The following is a 20414-nucleotide window of genomic DNA, read 5'->3' as shown; positions in this document are numbered from 1 at the left end:
ATATCTCCATATATCTCGACAATTTCGCCACAATATTTATATATATGCCAAGCCTCAAATCAGTTTCACACAATTATAGTCACTAAATAAACGATCATGTTGTACTTAATAAGCTATGACCATTAATCATCTATAAATAATAGACTGAAAACTGGTTCCATGTGTCGTCCATAACATCCAGACACTCTTGAGTAAAAAATAGGTTACGTGCCCTTGTTTTGAAATTAGTCTCGCTTAACCAGTCTATCGACCATTCAAGGGCTGATTGACATGTCGGGATAATCAAGACTACTTTTTTACGAAACATAACAGAAAGCTAGAACAAGAAATTGAATTTAGACATGAGCACGTTAGCTAGCTCAACAATTGTTTTAAGAAGCTTGTAAAAGTAAAATGAAACTACTGCTAGTATCATGTTCCTGTCTAACCCGAGTGCTTCAGAGATATTATTTGTACTAAACCAAAAGATGCTGCTCTGAACGGTACAGTTAATGATAAAGCGATTTAAAAAATGAAACGAACGTAATTTCTAAATCTGCTGTAATAACCAAGAAGCTTAATTTTACTGCTATTCAAAATCGTCAACAATAAATTTTTTACGGCTGTAATAGTTGATAGATTTGTAGAGAATTGCACGTGCCATGGCTATTTATAGTATCATACTGTCAGAAAGTTGGCCTCGACACGGCGAATGTGCACGCTTCAGTGGTAGTCTCGAACTATCAGCGGTTGACTGTATTTCTGTAGGTGCATGGGCCACCCTACAATTAGGGTTATGATATTAATTATTTAAACATAATATGTCTATCGATACAGTTGGAATTATAAGTATGGTTGTTATATAAAGGAGTATTCACTTCACTCTATTCTATTCAACAATAATTAAACTAACTTTGTACCGAATATCGTTTTAATTTACTTTGAATCAATGCCCCTAATATCTATTTCCAGTAAGTTATCAGTGCTGTTCTCCTAATGCAGAACGCTTGTCCCGTCATGTGCAACACAATACTAACTAATTACAAGTATCGTTTAGTGTACAAGCATCCAAACTATAGAATGTCTATCCTTAATAATAATTACATATAAATTATGTTGAAATATTTCAAATCGTTAGACTTTCATTTAAATTTATTGCAAATCTGAAGACTTTTTTTGTACATTGACACGCTAATTAAAAATACCCAATTAAAAGCTGGTTCAATAAAAAAAATTGTGTCGCGATAGAACCATATTAATCTCATATTAAACCGGAGGATCAGGAGAAAACCCATGGGGCTGAACAGGTGACCGTACTCCTTGCCATGTACAAGCGCAAATTGAAACCACGCCACTTGACTCAATGACAGACCTTATGATCTAACGCGCACGGGTTAACCACTCTACCACTAAACTCCACTTGGGACAAAACAACCTTTTTCGATTTTAAGTAGAGACCAACTTTGCATTGCTTTGATTTCAATATTATCAAAAAAAAACCATATGAGTTAGGCATTAAATATTATGTGTAGGCTGTCTGAACTGCCGGGATGTTGGGTTGTCGGGTTGTCGCCTTATGAAGGGCGACACCAAGACATGATACCAATCAGCCACCATAGATTGCTGTCTAAACTATCGTAAATTTTAAACGGATTTCTTCGATTATTAACAAACTACTTTGGTTATTATAGACGTAATTCTGTGTTTGAAATCAACTAACGTTAAATAAAATCCACTGTACAATTAAATAGTCCAACGAATAAAAAAGTCCTCTTTTGAAAAACTTGATCTATTTACGTGTATTTGCGACTGAGTGCAAGGCAACATAGATTTGGTCACCTGTTGCTGCGGGTGGTTTAACTGTAACGGCGAGGTTGAAGACCACGTGTTGCAATCAAAACAAAGTGCCGTCGGTGATTGGAGGGGCAAAGCTGGGGCAAAGTCCAAGGTTAAGGCGGCAAATGCACGAACTTCAACTAGGGGTAGGGCTCCCCCAGAAAATTTTGAAAAACAGGTTGCCGGAAATGCAGCCTGGCAGTATTTTAGACACTGGTCGTTGAGGTAAAGTGTCAAACAAACGGACTTGCGAATCTCGACGAAGCCCACCCACGAGCGTCAAAGTAGGGAGTCCTTACGGAGGGTATGGGGGACCTCCCCCAGAAAATTTTGAAAAATAGACTGCCGGAAATGCTGTCCGACAGTATTCAGTCAGGTACCTATCGTCGGGATAAATAGATACCGTCCGTCGCATGGTTACTAGTTTATCCAACCAGAGAACAAAATGTCAAACGAACAGACTTGCGAACCTCAACGAATTCCCCTTGTGAGCGCCAAAGTAGCGAGTCCATTTGGGACCTCCCCAAGAAATTTTGGAAAATAGACTGTCGGAAATGCTCTACAACATGCAAGTTTATGGCTGAGTGGGGATGTGGTATTTATTCACCGTAGAAGGTATTGATTACCGAAACGTATCACCAATACTTTTTTTTATTTTCTAAAATTATTGGGGGATGGGGGGAGGGGCAAACAGAGGGCAGACCGTTGGCGCCGCCACTGGTTTGGGTTAGGCAACGACAAATATCAACTGAAGGCAGTTACACAGGATATTTATATTGAAACCATTGATCGCCAGTCAACCAAATTGCATTCACAATAAAAATATCACTGATTGCATTTATACTCGTAAAAATAAAGCCATATATAAACAATATATTCATGGGTAATATTTAAGGCCCGTAAAACGAACGGCATTGCTTTTGTGTCGAATTCTCCCATCCGCCTGTTATATATTTCTAAAGCTTAGCTATAAACTTTGCAGAGATTTTGCTAGAATGTAAAAGATGGTAACAAAATAAAGGAATCCGGACATTTATGTCTGTGAACGCCCAAACTCAATACCGAGCGGAGACACTTGTACAGTACTTGCATTGTCGTAAAAGTACCGTAAACCGGTGGTATTTTGTCACCCCTTTATACGAAATGATATCTCCCGAAGAGTGACGTAATCAGCTTCCATTTTGCTATTGTGCGTTGTCAAAAGTTTGTGGGAATTCATGTTGTTCAAGGTTTAACTGTTTTATTCGTTGGACAGGAGTTTATAATCGAAGAAATCCGTTTAAAATTTACGAAGGTTCAGACAATAGTAATATACATAAAGAAGTTTATTATGGAAGACCAAACAGCTCTTTATTCGGTATTGTTAATTCTTAGTTCTGAATTCATAGTCCTTAATTCTTATTTCTTCATTTGTTGTCATACTTTCGACATTTGTACACTACAATTAACATTAAAATTTATATCTTAAAATCAATATTTATTTTACAAATCAGACATTTGTCATATCAGATTTGTAAAAAGTATTTTTGCTAAATTGAATTGTATTTTAATATAAAGATAAAATTTATTTTGGTTCAAAAAGAAAAAAATCTACATTTACATTTCATAATAGACATACAACGAAAAACAAATCTCGAACAACAAATTTCCAAATAAAAATCTCCAAATACATTTCTTGGAAAACATGTCTCCAAAAACATTTCTACAAAATATTTCTTGAAATTCACCGAACCGGAACAATATGACGACATGAGCGGAAATCAACCTGGCATATAATAAGTCACCATACAATAATGGGGAATTGAGCAAGCAATGCAATATTATACGGGGGCACCAAAGTCCGTTAAGTGTGTAGGCGCTCTATGGGTCTTAATCCGACCCTGCCCCAGAGACGTTTCTGCCCATGGGTGAAAGTAATACCTTATCAGAACCACAGATGCGTACATGCAGTTATATTTTCACGAGGGTAGGTCCCTCGGGGCGGTCGCTTATATATCCCACCCACTTGGCGTCGAAGTAAACATGAGCATAGGTCTTTAATTCCGATCTCACACGCAAATTAATTAAAATAGCCCATGCATAGAAAAACACGCAGAATCATATTCACGGAAAACAGTTTATGTGTAGGGGCTTCCATTTCAATTGAAGAATGATCACAGTCCACTACGTTCATGAAAACAGGTAAAGAACAAGGTAAAGTGACACCATCTTGTTGCCAACTATTCCCGACACCAACAAGGCTGAACATATTACTTTCCAACACAGAAATTTGGCCCTTGGATACAAAAGTCCAAAATAGACTACATAATACTTACAATAAATTATTTTACTGTCAATACCCCTTTAAATCGGACACCCGCGTGTTATCACGTAAACGAACAATGTTTTGACTTATACTATCACAATTATCGATAAATCAGCTGGTAAATAAACAATGCTGCAGTTGCTCAATATCCCTTTTTTTAAGTTCCAACCTCGTGGGTTTTCTCCGGGTCCTCCGGTTTCCTCCCACTGCTAAAGACCCCTACGCGCAAGCGAATTATTGAAATAAAATTAAACCATATGTTAGTCCCGAAATGACCTAGTTTGTGTCGAGTGGACGTTAAACCCCATTTCTCTCTGTCTCTCTTTATTTAAGTCATCTGTCGGAACAATACGTGGTAAGGTGGGTTTTTTGATACTGTTTAAAGGTCGTGCTAAGTGGGTAAGACGCTGGCTCGCTAGCCTGGAGGTCGGGTGTTCGATCCCTGTATTGGCCGAGAAAGTTCATCCAGGACAGCTGTCTAGTCGTTCGGATGGAACGAAAAACCGAAGTCCCGTGTACATATTGGCGTGGACGTAAAAGATCCCTTGGCAGTTGGAATTCGATATATGAGTAGGCCGTAGTGCCGCTACCCGGGCAAAATTCCCTCATAGCACACTGTAGGAGTAGAACAGTTTAGGAGTAGAACAATAGGACGCTGAACCCCATTCCATTTCAAGGTCGTGCGTGTGTTGTAACGATTAATCGAGAGAAACAATGGCATGCTCGTTGTATCCGTACACCCCCTAACATGTCCGGTTGACATTAATATTACTATTACACTCATAACATGATATGCTGGTTCCATTTAGACTTTACTAAGCTCAATCAAACACAAGGACACATAGCCCCCACCCCCAACTCCATCAAAAATGTCTGATATGGCGTTTATCTTAATAGTAAGATGGCTGCCTAGTGGTTGCACTGTGTCTTGCTCTCTGGTTTTTCTTATAATGTTAATAGATTTAAATTGATTTTAGCTACTATCTTTTACTTGTGACTTGGGGAGTTACCTTGGCTCATTTTTATACAAAAATTTCTATTGGAAGTGTTTTAGATTTTGTACAATTTGCAAATTTTAAAATAACAAAAGTGTGGTGAGTTCATGAAGTGAGTAATAATCATGATAACCTATTGTAGAGAAAAACTAATCAGCTTGAATAAAAACCTACAGTTTATAGATCACAGGATGAAAAACAACATTGAACAGTTTTCAGATCTTATAGTAAACACCAAAGAAAATATTTGTACTTTGTTTGAAGTTATACAACCTAAAATAAGGGTAACTAATAAACCTAGACCAACAAGAAAAGACAGGGGTGTTAACCATAACAACCTCAGATCTATTGATACAAAAAGTAGTGAAAAGTCTGGTAATGTACTAAATTCATTTAATCTCTGTGTTTTAAATTGTCAGTCAATTAGGAATAAAACTGATGAACTTCAGGAATATTTGCTAGATAATGATTTGGACATATTTGTAGCCGTTGAAACATGGCTTAAACCAAATGATACGGTTACTCTACACAAACTTTTGCCATCAAATTATTCTGCAGTTACTGAAAATCGAATAGATCGTAGAGGAGGCGGACTAGCTGTTTTTCATAAATCGGTACTAGAAACATCAAAAAATCAGTCCCTTGGTCCTTTCACGTCTTTTGAGCACCTTGACATACTTGTAAAATGTACAAATGAAGTCCTTAGAATTGTTTGTTTATACCGTCCACCTTCATCCAGTCGTGATGTTTTTCTCAGTGAATTCACTGATCTACTGTACGAAACTTTTGACTCATCTTCTCGTTTACTACTTGTTGGGGATTTAAATCTACATCTCGATGATGTCAAGTGTAGCATATCAAATAGATTTTATGATATTTTAGATTCATTTAATCTTAAACAGCATACTACTGGCAGTACGCACAGAAAAGGTCATTTACTTGATGTGGTGATAACTAGGGTTTTAGACGACACTGTGGAAGATGTCCATATTTGTGATGACCTGGTCTCAGACCACTTTAGCATATTTACCAAGCTCAAGATAAAAAAACCCGTACCTAAACAACAGACAATTACATATAGAAAAATACGTAATATTAACATTGAAGATTTTCGATCAGATATTATTAACTCTAAAATATTAAAGGAACTCGACAGAGCAAATATTGATCAACAAATTAATCTTTATAATGACACTCTAAGAAATATTCTGGATGACCATGCTCCCATTAAAAAAGCCAAATTTACTATTCGACCAAATCGTAAATGGTTTACTGATGAAATTCGACAGAGTAAAATCCATAGACGGTCCATGGAAAGACTTTGGCGAAATTCTAATCTTGAGATTAATAGACAGCTATATACTCAAGCGCGGAACAAAACAAATAATTTGATTGGTAGAGTAAAAAAAGACTATATTTTAGAACAAATCAATGTTAATAAGGATAACCCAAAAGTACTTCAAAACATAGTCAATAGTATCCTGAAACCGCATAATCAACAAATACTACCAGATTACACCCATGATGCTGACCTTGCTGAAGAGTTTTCTAAATATTTTTGTGACAAGATTGATAATATTAGGATTGAACTTGAAACAGACAATAACTCCGAGACAACATGTCTATCTGTTATATCACCACCTTCTCAAGTCATGTCAGAATTTTCCCCGACATCAGACAAAGAAATCAAGCAACTCGTTGCCAAATCATCGTCTTCGACATGCGAGTTAGATCCGCTTCCATCACCGCTTCTGAAACTGTGCATCGAAGAACTGTGTCCTGTTCTTACTTATATTGTAAATACATCATTATCAACTGGTACCTTCCCTGATGTTCTGAAAAAAGCTTTAGTTTTTCCCTTAATCAAAAAAAGTACTTTAGACAGTAACATCTTCAAAAATTATCGGCCAGTATCTAACCTATCATTTTTATCTAAACTTGTGGAAAAAGCAGTATCTGTTAGATTTAAAGATCATTTAAAATTTCAGCATCTGGACGAACCCTTTCAATCCGCATACAAAAAACTCCATAGTACAGAAACGGCTTTACTCCGAGTGCAAAATGATATTTTAATTAATCTAGATAATAAAAATGTAGTTTTTCTTGTTCTTCTTGACCTAAGTGCTGCTTTTGATACCATCGACCAAGCACTTCTACTTACACGTTTAAAAGATTATTTTGGAATTACTGGCTATGCCCTGAAATGGTTTGAATCATATCTCACTTCACGAAAACAGTCTGTTGTCATAAATAAGCAGTCATCAAAACCAGTAGACATAAAATATGGAATTCCGCAAGGATCAGTACTCGGTCCGTTATTATTTACGGCTTATACTTGCCCTCTTGGTAAACTTCTTAGAGATCACAATTTAGACTATCATATATACGCAGACGACACACAACTGTATGTGGCTGTAACACCCGACAACGAAAGTAAACAAATCATTCAGTTGGAGAAATGTATTGATAATGTAAAAAACTGGATGAAAAACAACTTTTTAAAACTAAACGATGATAAAACTGAATTATTAAAAATAGGAACCGATCATAGACTCTCATCAATTATTACAAAATATGTTAAAGTGGGTGGTGCTGTCATACATCCAAGTAACAGTGTACGGAACCTCGGTGTTAAATTTGGGAAAAATTTTGACATGAAAGAACATGTGTCGAATATGTGTAAATCCGCCAATTTTCAACTATATAATATAGGTCGCATAAGAAACTTTATTGATACTGATACTTCTAAAATGCTTGTCAACTCACTTGTAACCTCCCGCCTTGATTATTGTAATTCTTTATTGTTTAACTTGCCTTCTCTTCAGCTAAATAGATTACAAAAAATTCAAAACAAAGCCGCTCGAGTCATTACTAGAACTAAACTATGTGAACATATCACCCCTATTTTACACCAACTGCATTGGCTGCCAGTTACTAGCAGAATTGAATTTAAAATACTCTCTCTAACATATGCTGTCATTAATATTGAAGACTCACCTGACTACCTCAAACAACTAGTGACCCCATATATTCCTACACGCACACTTAGATCACAAAACAAAAACTTGCTAATGCCCTATCATGCAAAATCCTCATTTGGGGAAAGGTCTTATAGTTTTGCTGCTTTTAAACTATGGAATAAGTTACCTTCTGAAATTAAAGATTCCCCTTCCCTGCCTGTTTTTAAGAAAAAGTTAAAGACCCACCTTTTTAAAAGCCATTTTAATTGCTAAATGCTTAAGCTTTTTCAGAGTTTACTTTTTTATTATTGTATACCATATTTTATTCTAATTGTGCAATGTTCTTATTATTGAGATGTTTTATATTTTATACCTTTACAATAATGTAATAGCGCCATAGAGCAATCTAAGTATTGGATTATAGGCGCTCTATAAATAAATTATTATTATTATTATTATTATTATCTTGTGTGTCAGAGAAAGAAAATCATATGCTGTGTTCATTCGGATTGTACTCATATTTCTGAACAGACAATATCATTTACTCATCTTTTTTCCAGAGATATTCCTGAACAGTCAATTGGTGTTTTCGACTACAGAGAGTCTACATACTTCATCCAACTGTTGAGCCTATAAACACATTTAAGACATGTTTCCACAGTTTCGGTATCAATTAACATTTTTATTTCCCATTCTATATCTGATGATCAAATTAACCAGTAGTCGTCATGATTATTGGCATGGATTTAAGCATGTTTTTGATGACATGATTCCAAATTCGGCACTAAAAATGATATCGAAGGAATCAAAAATAGCGTGTATCTTTGCCTGTAAATTTGAACCCCATTGTGTAGCGTTTGCCTTTCATCAACAAAGAGAATGTCATCTTTATACCAGGAATGTGAAAGAACTGGGAAATGATCCAGATCCTGGAATGAAGGTTTACTTAATGATTACTGGTAAGTCTTTGTATTGTTCTTGTTGGTTACTGGTAAGTCTTTGTATTGTTCTTGTTGGTTACTGGTAAGTCTTTGTATTGTTCTTGTTGGTTACTGGTAAGTCTTTGTATTCTTCTTGTTGGTTACTGGTAAGTCCTGGTATTCTTCTTGTTGGTTACTGGTAAGTTTTTGTATTGTTCTTGTTGGTTACTGGTAAGTCATTGTATTGTTCTTGTTGGTAACTGGTAAGTCTTTGTATTGTTCTTGTTGGTTACTGGTAAGTCTTTGTATTGTTCTTGTTTGTTACTGGTAAGTCTTTGTATTGTTCTTGTTGATTACTGGTAAGTCTTTGTATTGTTCTTGTTGGTTACTGGTAAGTCTTTGTATTGTTCTTGTTGGTTACTGGTAAGTTTTTATGCTGTACTTGTTGTTGTTTTTGTTTATTACATATTTAACGTCCAATACATTAAATATGATGTTATGGACAGGTTGATTTAATTAAATTATTTACACTTAACGGGTTAAAAATTGGTAAAAACACAATATAAAAACGTCCGTGTATATCTAAAGACCCATTGAAATTGTGTTTTTTTACTATTCTTGTTGATTACTACTGTTCTTTTTTATATTTTTGTTGTTTTTGATAACTAGTAAGTTTTTATATTTTTCTTGTTGATATCTGGTGGGTTTGTTAAGAGTGGGGGTGGGGCACGGCAGCTAAGTCGATAAGATGCTGGCTCGCTAGTCTGGAGGTCGCGTGTTCGATCCCTGCTTTGGCCGAGACAGTTCATAAGGATTTCCCCTTGTCAGTGGTGCAGGACGGAGGACCAACCAATGATAGCTGTCTAGTTGCTAGGTTGGTACGAAAAACCGAAGCCCCGTGTATACATTGACATGCACGTACAAGATCCCTTGACAGTTGGAATTAGATATAAGAGTAGGCCATATTACCACTGTCCGTCTTCATTAGCCCAGTTGGGTCAGAACAGAAGGATTTTAAACTCATTTCATTTCGTTTCGTTTTTTATATTGTACTTGTTGATTGTATATATAAAATATCATTAGCATGGCCTTAAAAACGCATTATGACCCATTCTTTAAATCTTAATTACGTGTTTTTACAGACGGAAGTGACGTGGTCAATCTTAAATCACCATCTCCATTAAATGTGTTTTTCTTCAGCACAGTTAAATATAAACTCCTTGAAGGAACGACCCAGCGATCGATATATTTATTTACCTATGAGATGTAATACTGATATTCGTTATATTGTTATTACCTATAGACGGGAGTAACGTGGCTACAAATAAACCAGCATCAACAAGTTCTACTGGCGTAAATCAACCAACTACTGCAGCTCTAGATAACAACCCATATAGCTGTTTTCAAACAGGAAAAGATGATTATCAACCCTGGTTTCTTGTTGATTTGATGGCAACATTTCTAATTCGTTTTATTGTGGTTTACAACGAGGATGAGTATCGTAAGTATAGATATTTTATACTTGTATAATATGTTATACTGCAGGTAAGTATTATTTTTTTGTTTTATTATTATTACATTCATCTATATAGCGCTCCTGTCATAATAAACATGTTCAGGTGTACTTTACAATAAACAAAATAACACAATGGATAAAATCACAATGTCAATAGAGAATACAGATAGGGTTTTAACAAATACGTAGTTCATATAAATATAGACATCATACCGGAAGTTATCCCCCCCCCCCCACACACACAAAAAAGTGGACCTATACTTCACATAAACATTTACCCAACTATGTGGGTACAAAATTATCACATTGAAATAAAAACTACACACGTACCAATAGTTATAAACATGTACGTTTCTCTTGTCGTTGAGTATATTTAGCAGGAATACCATATAATAAAGAGTTCATGTTATCAATGCGTGAAGTTACTAATGCATTTACAAGAGTTTTAACACAATCTGCAGATACATTCGGTTTCAGATGTCCATGATTGCGCAAATTAAAATATCCTAATGTACACACATGCCCCTCCATAGACAGGTGAGAATCAAAACTTACCCCAATGTTCCGAGCCGACTTAGAGGGACAGATGACACTATCACACACTTTAACACTTGGGCTGTTATCCAATTTCTCTAAATTTTTATTCGACCCAAAAAGCAAATATTCTGTCTTATCGTCAGTGAGTTTGAGAAAGTGTTGACACATCCAGCACTTTATTTCTAATATACAAATATTATGTGTTTTTATTCTGATCAATGTATGTAATGCCGTATATTACCGTGTTAACTGGAGTGATGCTGTATTCTCACTGTCGTGCGATGCCATACGGTAGGATTGTCCCTATTGAGTCCCCTATCTGCTACATGCAAATATGTTCAGATAGGTGTCGATACGATCAACACGATTGCTACCGCGACTGACCTCAATATATGATTAGACCTGATAGGATCACCAGGATTACTCCAAGATTAACAAGATGAACTATTGGACTCGCGAGGCTAAGTCTCGAATACACCATTGTCATTGTTAGCACAATGCACACATCGTGTCTAAACTACAAATAGTGATAACTTGGCTCAGAATGAAGTAATTTGAATGAGATTTTCAAATATTTTCATTTTACATTATCTATTACATAATGTATCTTTAATATGTCCATACATAATCTTCTGTATCTGTAAAGGTTTTTGTTAAGAATGAGTAATCAGTTCTGATGGTTTAGAGACTTAAGGTATAATTGTGTTCAACGTTTACGTTTTCCAATTGAACGTTTACGTGTTTGTATGTACCGGTACTTGTCAATGATACAATATCTATGCTGCAGAGCAACACGCACTTCTTTCTTTCCAGCTGAACGCCTCCACGACGTTATTTAAATACCATTAGCAATCTTTGGTGCAGAACAGCCAGGTCGATCATTAAACATTATATCTTTCGTTCCAGCTGAACGCCTCCATGACGTTAATTATGAAGTCTATGATTCTGACCCAACAATAAACAACTCTTCAGAAGGTAATTGTTGTGCTTCAGTGGTTGATTACAATACAGGTAAAAACATCATCGGGTGTAATGATGGCGTCCATGGAAGATTTGTGAAGATTTCTATTGAAAAGTCAAATTTCTTAACTCTTTGTGAAGTTGAAATATATGATACCCCGAGTAAGTATTCTTTCTATTGGAGTTTGGGCTCAGTGATTAATCACATCATATACTACGATGTGTTTATCTTCACTTCTTTTTCAATCAATCTGATTACACTTTCCGATCAGTATCAATTCTATACTGTATACATGTATCAATAATTGTATCAATCGCATTAAAAAACAGATCAATATATCGTTTCGTTTTTTTTATACTTTCAATGGGCTACACTTTATATACATGAAGATCTGACCGATTGTAGTAAAAGGTCAGGTCAGAGGTCGTACGAACGGCCGTTGACCCCGTGACGTCAGACATTGATTAATCAATCAGCGTTGACGTTTCTAGTGGTTATTTACAGTTCCGTGCATCGCACGCCAAGAAGCCACCGTAACAGATGTTTCATTGGCTAATCCCTCACGCCATCTAGAACGCAGTGTAGTACAGACAAATAAAACGAAATTGTGAACTATAAAAAACGAAATCAGATTGTAATTGTATGAACAATGTAATTTACTTCAAATGGCCTTACTTAATCTTTGTTTCAGTAAATGAAACAAGTGCTACCTTTAATCAAAGATATGACTGTAAAAAGTTACCAGGTAAGATAGCCATATTTTTATTTTACTTTTATTTGGCCACAATATATGAAGAAATATATAACGAGGGTTTCTCTTGATTTAAACCTTGATGATAAGTGTTAATATATGTAGAATAGAATGGTTTGGTTGACATGCGTTAGGATGTAACTAATTTCCATGACCACTTGATGCTAGAGCAGTAGAGCACGACCTTCGACTGTCGTAAAGTAACTGATTTTGTTCTCAGAACGAACAACTACAATAACTGATTCCGTATCTTAACCCTGTCATTAAACAACCAACCTTGAACTGTACATTGGGGAGTACACATTCTCGATCTGTCATTAGATAAACTTAAATGTGTCGAGATATGACGAAACCAGTCTGTTTTACCGTACGCTACATGAGCAGACATATTGATAATTATCTTTCAGGAGGCGACAATATTGCTTTAGGAATGCCAACCAAACAGAGCTCAAATTATGGTACGTCATACTTGTCGGATAATGCTGTTGACGGCAACAAGGATGGCTCCTATTTAACGGGCGGTTTCCAATATACTGATTTGTATGACTACAATCCATGGTGGCAAGTAGATCTAGAATGGATGTATGAAATCACAAGTCTAACTATATCTAGCAGATATATTAATAAAGCACGTAAGTCCATGTGTTTGTTTGTATGTGTGGGTGTGTGTGAGGGGGGGGGATATGAGACACCATTGAAAAACCTACATTTGACAGTTAAACATTTATATAAGCAGCAAATCTAAACACTGTAAATTGGCACAACTGGTTTACGATGATCACAAATATACAAATAAATGATTCTGAGGTTTTAACCTACCATTTTTTAATAAGGAGCCGCATAAGATATATAATTATAAGTAGACATATAATATTTAAGAGATATATAATTAGACATATAATATTTAAGAGATATATAATTAGACATATAATACTTAAGAGATATATAATCAGACATAAAATATTTAAGAGATATTTAATTAGACATAAAATATTTAAGAGATATAAGTAGACATATAATATTTAAGAGATATATTACTAGACATAAAATATTTAAGAGATATATAACTAGACATATAATATTTAAGAGATATATAATTAGACATAAAATAATTAAGAGATATACAACTAGACATATAATATTTAAGAGATATATAATTAGACATATAATATTTAAGAGATAGATAATTGGACATAAAATATTAAAGAGATATATAATTAGACATATAATATTTAAGAGATATAAGTTGACATAAAAAATTTAAGAGATATATAATTAGACATATAATATTTAAGAGATATATAACTAGACATATAATATTTAAAGCTCAATACCACTCTTGTTGTAACTGAATAATATGTCCCAATCTTTATTCTGGTCAACAAATTGTAGTATTTTAGAATATTTCAATTAATTGATGATACAAATTTCATCTTAACACACCTTATTTAAAAATTTTGAAAAATTCAACATAATGGTTTGAAACGTCTAACGTAAACCTTTTCAAATGAAACTTCGATTTAAAAATATTTTCGAACCCTCTGGACAAGTAAAAAAGGATGTAATGGATAATTTACACAACAGGTAGGACACTTAAACATCTAGTACTTAGATAGAGATAATATTTATTTTCTGGAGCTTTCAAGCCAGCAAGAGTGTTATTGGCCCTTTAAGAGATATATAATTAGACATATAATATTTAAGAGATATATAGCTAGACATATAATATTTAACAGATATAACTAGACACATAATATTTAACAGATATAAGTAAACATACTGATAACAAATAAAACAAAGCTGTTGTTTCAGGTTGTGTTAGATGGATCTCTGATATAAGTATAATGGTGTATGATGCAGATCCATCTGTTGGCAATCCAACTTCTAAACTGTGTATATTTATACCAGGAGTGTTTGGATGTTCAGTGAGAACATTTGAATGTGATCAGAAGACAGTGGGAAGGTTTATCAGGATATCCAAACCAACAGAATATCTATCTATGAGTGAAGTGGAGGTGACGGGTATAAAACAGTAAAACGTTTCACCAAACATAACACTGATAGTCCGTCATGTAGATCTGTTGTAAAAATTTACATTTGGCGAAACAAATCATAAACCGATTCTTGGTATAGCGATGGGTTCCACGGCGGGACCACAATTGAGCAATTTAACAATCGGTTTTCAAGAGCAAAAATACTGCTCAATTGTAGAAATTAAATATGATGTGGATTACAGATAATACCTCGAAAATCAATTGAAACGCAACCTAGAGCACGCATTCTCTATTTGAAATGAAGAAATTTGCGAACGTTGCAGATCTGCAAGAAATAATGTATGGTTTAAATATAAATATCAGTTTAACAAATGCAACGAACAAGTGGAAACCCATTATAACGGATATGCCTTCTAACGAAACTAGAATAAGATGCCGAGTGGTAATCAGCCCACCGTTGGGGCGTTTTCGAGATGTTCGGGGTCAAAAGTTAAATGAGTTCATTTACACTGCAAGTGAATGCGCAGTCATTCTTGTATCATGAAAATAAGCTCAAAACGAGAGAAGGTAATCACACTTTCAATAAAAATGTAAACTTGCTAAATTCACCTTTAGTCTTAGTGACCCTGGAGTCAAAAGGAATTTATCGTCTTTGCGCTAGGAAGATTTAAAGCAATAAAATGTCAACGTAAAATATAAAAACTAAAGCGAAACCTGTCCTAATTAATCAATTGTTTTTTTTTCTCAGACAACTAGTATCATTATGTATAGCATTCGTTGTACAACCCATTCGGAGAGATTTTGATTTAACAGTTTTTACGTATTTTTGAAACAGGTTCAGAAGCGTTTTGGTTCTCTTATGCAAGATCATTTTCGACGTTCCAAAGTAAAAGTTCGGTGCTAAGACCACCTAAAGATACATTTTAAATGTTCCTATTTTCGCTTTAGTTTTTATATTTTACGCTGACATTTATTACTTTTAATCTTTCTAGTGCTAAAACGGAAAATGTGACCTTTTGACCTCTGGAATCACAAAGAAAAAAGGTGAATTTAGCAAGTTTACATTTTTATTGAAAGTGTGATTACTTTCGATCATTTTCAGCTTATGTTCATGATACCAGAATGATTGACCTTTGACCCCGAATATCTCGGAAAGGAAACGCCCCAACGGCGGACTGATTACCACTCGGCATCGTATTCTACGCAAAATGTTACTCTAGAAAAGTATATTAGTATATTAGAAAAGTATATTATGCGATGTCTGGCACGAGGCCATTAAACAACTCTAAATACAGACACTATCCAGCTCATGTATTTCAATGCAATACGTCACGTGGGTCCAATATTTCAACTAGTATAAATAATGTAAGCTTGGCACATTGCCGGTACCATTATTTAAAGATCAAGGATGAAGGCAAATCTGTGTTAAAAAGACAATTAAAACGAAAGTGTTACTATGTAAATACATGTATATATATATTGTCGTATTTTGTCGCCAGATGATCGAAAAACAACTTTAAACTTTAAAATGTTATTAAACCAGTGTTGACGGTTTTTGTCGGCATACATTGTTATCTTTTCATCGTTTTACATGAAACAAAGTGGTGGCGCTAATATTAGCAGAACAGTAAAGCTATAATCCTTTATTATTGATCATGTTAGTATTTATTATTATTAATGTATTTGTTGTCGTTGTGATTGTTTCATTATATTAAATATTATTACACGGATCACGCACACTGTATACACCAGTATCTGTATTATTGATTGTATACACCAGTACTCGTAACACGCACTCTGTATACACCAGTATCTGTATTATTGATTGTATACACCAGTACTCGTAACACGCACTCTGTATACACCAGTATCTGTATTATTGATTGTATACACCAGTACTCGTAACACGCACTCTGTATACACCAGTATCTGTATTATTGATTGTATACACCAGCACTCGTAACACGCACTCTGTATACACCAGTATCTGTATTATTGATTGTATACACCAGTACTCGTAACACGCACTCTGTATACACCAGTATCTGTATTATTGATTGTATACACCAGTACTCGTAACACGCACTCTGTATACACCAGTATCTGTATTATTGTTTGTTTATATTGAATATTATTACATGACTCACACCGTATGCACCAGTATCTGAATAATTGATAGTTTTAATATACATTGAATATTGTTACACATTCTGTATACACCAGTATCTGAATTATTGATTATTTTAGTATATATTAAATATTGTTATACACTCTGTATACACCAGAATCTGTATTATTGATGGTTTATATTGAATATCATTACTTAACACACCACCCGATTAGATTTTATTACATACTTCGAGAAGGTATTTGTTGAGTAATAAAACCTTCTAGTAGTTTATCGAGGGCTAGCCGTCCTTAACGCACGGTACAAATAAAACTTTCTAGTAGTTTATCGAGGTTCGGGTGTTTCCGGGGTCCAAAATGGCCCTCCCGCTTTATATAAATGAGAATTTTGGGGATAACTAACCCGAACCCTAACCCTTTTTAAAAGACTGAACTTGGGTCTAATTTAGTTTTTACTGCTTTTAAAAGGGTTAGGGTTAGGTCTCGGGTTAGTATTCCCCTAAATACTCATTTGTATAAAGCGGTCATTTTGGTATGAGTTCTGGCTTGTTCTGGAATTTGTTGCTTCTAGTGGTGATAATATTTGTACCGTGCGGTAAGGACGGCCAGTCATCGATAAACTACTAGAAGGTTTTATTACTCAACAAATACCCTCTCGAAGTATGTAATAAAATCTAATCGGGTGAACACACACACACCGTATGCACCAGTATCTGAATTATTGATTGGTTTAGTATATATCAAATATTATTACATGACTCACATACACTGAATACGCCAGTACCAGAATTGTTGATTATATACAACAGCACTCGTAACACGCATTCTGTCCACATGAGTATCTGTATTATTAATTGTTTTAGAGTACATTATAAACACTGATATTACTATATGGCTCAAATACACAAGTATCCGTATTCTATTATTGTCCGTTTACGTATATATTTAATTATACACTCTGTATACATCAGTACCTGTGTTATATCACGATATTTTTTTTATTTCATACTGTTCTTAATATTAATTTTATTATTATTATTCATTCTGTGTTATTGATTGCTTTAGTATATATTTTGTATTATTACTTAATACACACTCATTATACCAGTCTAATAATTGATTGTTTACACATTACATACACCAGTACCTGTATTCTATTATTGATCGTTTTAGTATATATTGACTTACACACTCTGTATACACCAGTACGAGTAATAAACGTCACCTTTAGTTAAAAATATTAGTTTCTGTTAGTTTATATTAAATATTGTTACTTAATACACACTCTGTAAATATATTACTTAATACACACTTTGTATACACCAGTATGTGTATTCTATTATTGATTGTTTATATTGAATATTATTACTTAATACACTCTGTATACACCAGTACCTGTGTTTTTGTATTTCATTGTGATCTTAATATTATTTTTGTTATTATTATTTATTCTCTATTATTGATTGTTTTAGTATATGTTAAATTTTATTACTTATACACATTCTTTATACACCAGTACCAGTAATAAACATCATCTGTAGTTAAACATATTAGTTTCTACATGTTAGAATAACACATCTAACGTATCTAGTCCGGTGGCTGAAGGGCGTGGTGGAGGAAATCGCCACCCGAGCTGTGAATTTATGAGACAAAAGTTTTCTAGACCAGTTTTATGCGTAGATTCTGAATATGTGTGGTGGTCAGGCGTTTGAGGGTGTGTGTGCGAGATGGGGGTGGGGGTTCAATGTCTACAATTCGGGGGAAATGTGAATATGTTGACATAAATGTTGATCATGTTATATATTGATAAAACATGAATTTCTGGGGGTAAAATTGGCGGGAAACTAGTTCACGTTGATTTAAATGATGATTTTTTTTTCTAATGCTTGGCTCAAAACATTACTTTTTAATGTCACTGCACATCTCTTGATATGTGTATATGATTCCCATTGTGTGGGGTGGGAGAAGGGGTTGTTTTTTTATTGATTGTTTTAGTATATGTTAAATTTTATTACTTATACACATTCTTTATACACCAGTACCAGTAATAAACATCATCTGTAGCTAAACATATTAGTTTCTGTTAGTTTCTGGGGGTAAAATTGGCGGGAAACTAGTTCACGTTGATTTAAATGATGATTTTTTTTTCTAATGCTTGGCTCAAAACATTACTTTTTAATGTCACTGCACATCTCTTGATATGTGTATATGATTCCCATTGTGTGGGGTGGGAGAAGGGGTTGTTTTTTTATTGATTGTTTTAGTATATGTTAAATTTTATTACTTATACACATTCTTTATACACCAGTACCAGTAATAAACATCATCTGTAGCTAAACATATTAGTTTCTGTTAGTTTCTGGGGGTAAAATTGGCGGGAAACTAGTTCACGTTGATTTAAATGATGATTTTTTTTTCTAATGCTTGGCTCAAAACATTACTTTTTAATGTCACTGCACATCTCTTGATATGTGTATATGATTCCCATTGTGTGGGGTGGGAGAAGGGGTTGTTTTTTTGGGGACAGAAACGACTTGGTTCAAAATTGACCTGAGAGGGGGGGGGGGCGAATGGTTAGTGCGGGCGCGTTATATTATAAGGTCACTCATTGAGTTATCTGGCGTGGTTTCGATTCCTCGGTTGTCCAACCTCGTTGGTTTTCTCCCGGTCCTTCGGTTTCCACCCCTGCTAAAGACCCCAAGGCGCAAGCGAAATATTTGAAATAAAATTGAACCATATGTTAGTCCCGAAATGACCTATCGTTACGATAGGCGCCAATATTAGCCCACGGGACCCTTGTCGGAAAGGCGTCCAGGAATAAGCAGTATTGTATTCCATAGATAGTTTACCAAAGTGTATATAAATACCTCATAGTGGAACAAATTTGACAATTTAGATCCCTGGCTCGACGTGCTAAATACATGCGTTGCACCTTCAAAACCAAAGACAACAATAGGATAGATTGTGCCCATCCGTGCCATTTACCCAAAACATTATTTCTGCTCTGGTATTTCACAATCACGAAGGAATGAATAGGAAATAATTTAAGAAAATTCAAGCCCAATGATTTTATTGCCGAGTAAATACCCTGATGCATGAAAACAGAGAGTATTGACAAATGAAAACATAATCCATAACCTCGTATAAATAATTAATAGTACAATATTTACTAGAAAGAGGGGTATCAATATTAATTAATAGCACAATATTTACTAGAAAGAGGGGTATCAATATTAATTAATAGTACAATATTTACTAGAAAGAGGGGTATCAATATTAATTAATAGTACAATATTTACTAGAAAGAGGGGTATCAATATTAATTAATAGTACAATATTTACTAGAAAGAGGGGTATCAATATTAATTAATAGTACAATATTTACTAGAATGAAGGGTATCAATATTAATTAATAGCACAATATTTACTACAAAGAAGGGTATCAATATTAATTAATAGCACAATATTTACTAGAAAGAAGGGTATCAATATTAATTAATAGCACAATATTTACTACAAAGAAGGGTATCAAT

This window comes from Patella vulgata, chromosome 3, assembly GCF_932274485.2.
Source record: "Patella vulgata chromosome 3, xgPatVulg1.2, whole genome shotgun sequence".
Taxonomy (NCBI): Eukaryota; Metazoa; Mollusca; class Gastropoda; family Patellidae; genus Patella; species Patella vulgata.
Note: the sequence above shows the minus strand (reverse complement) of the source record.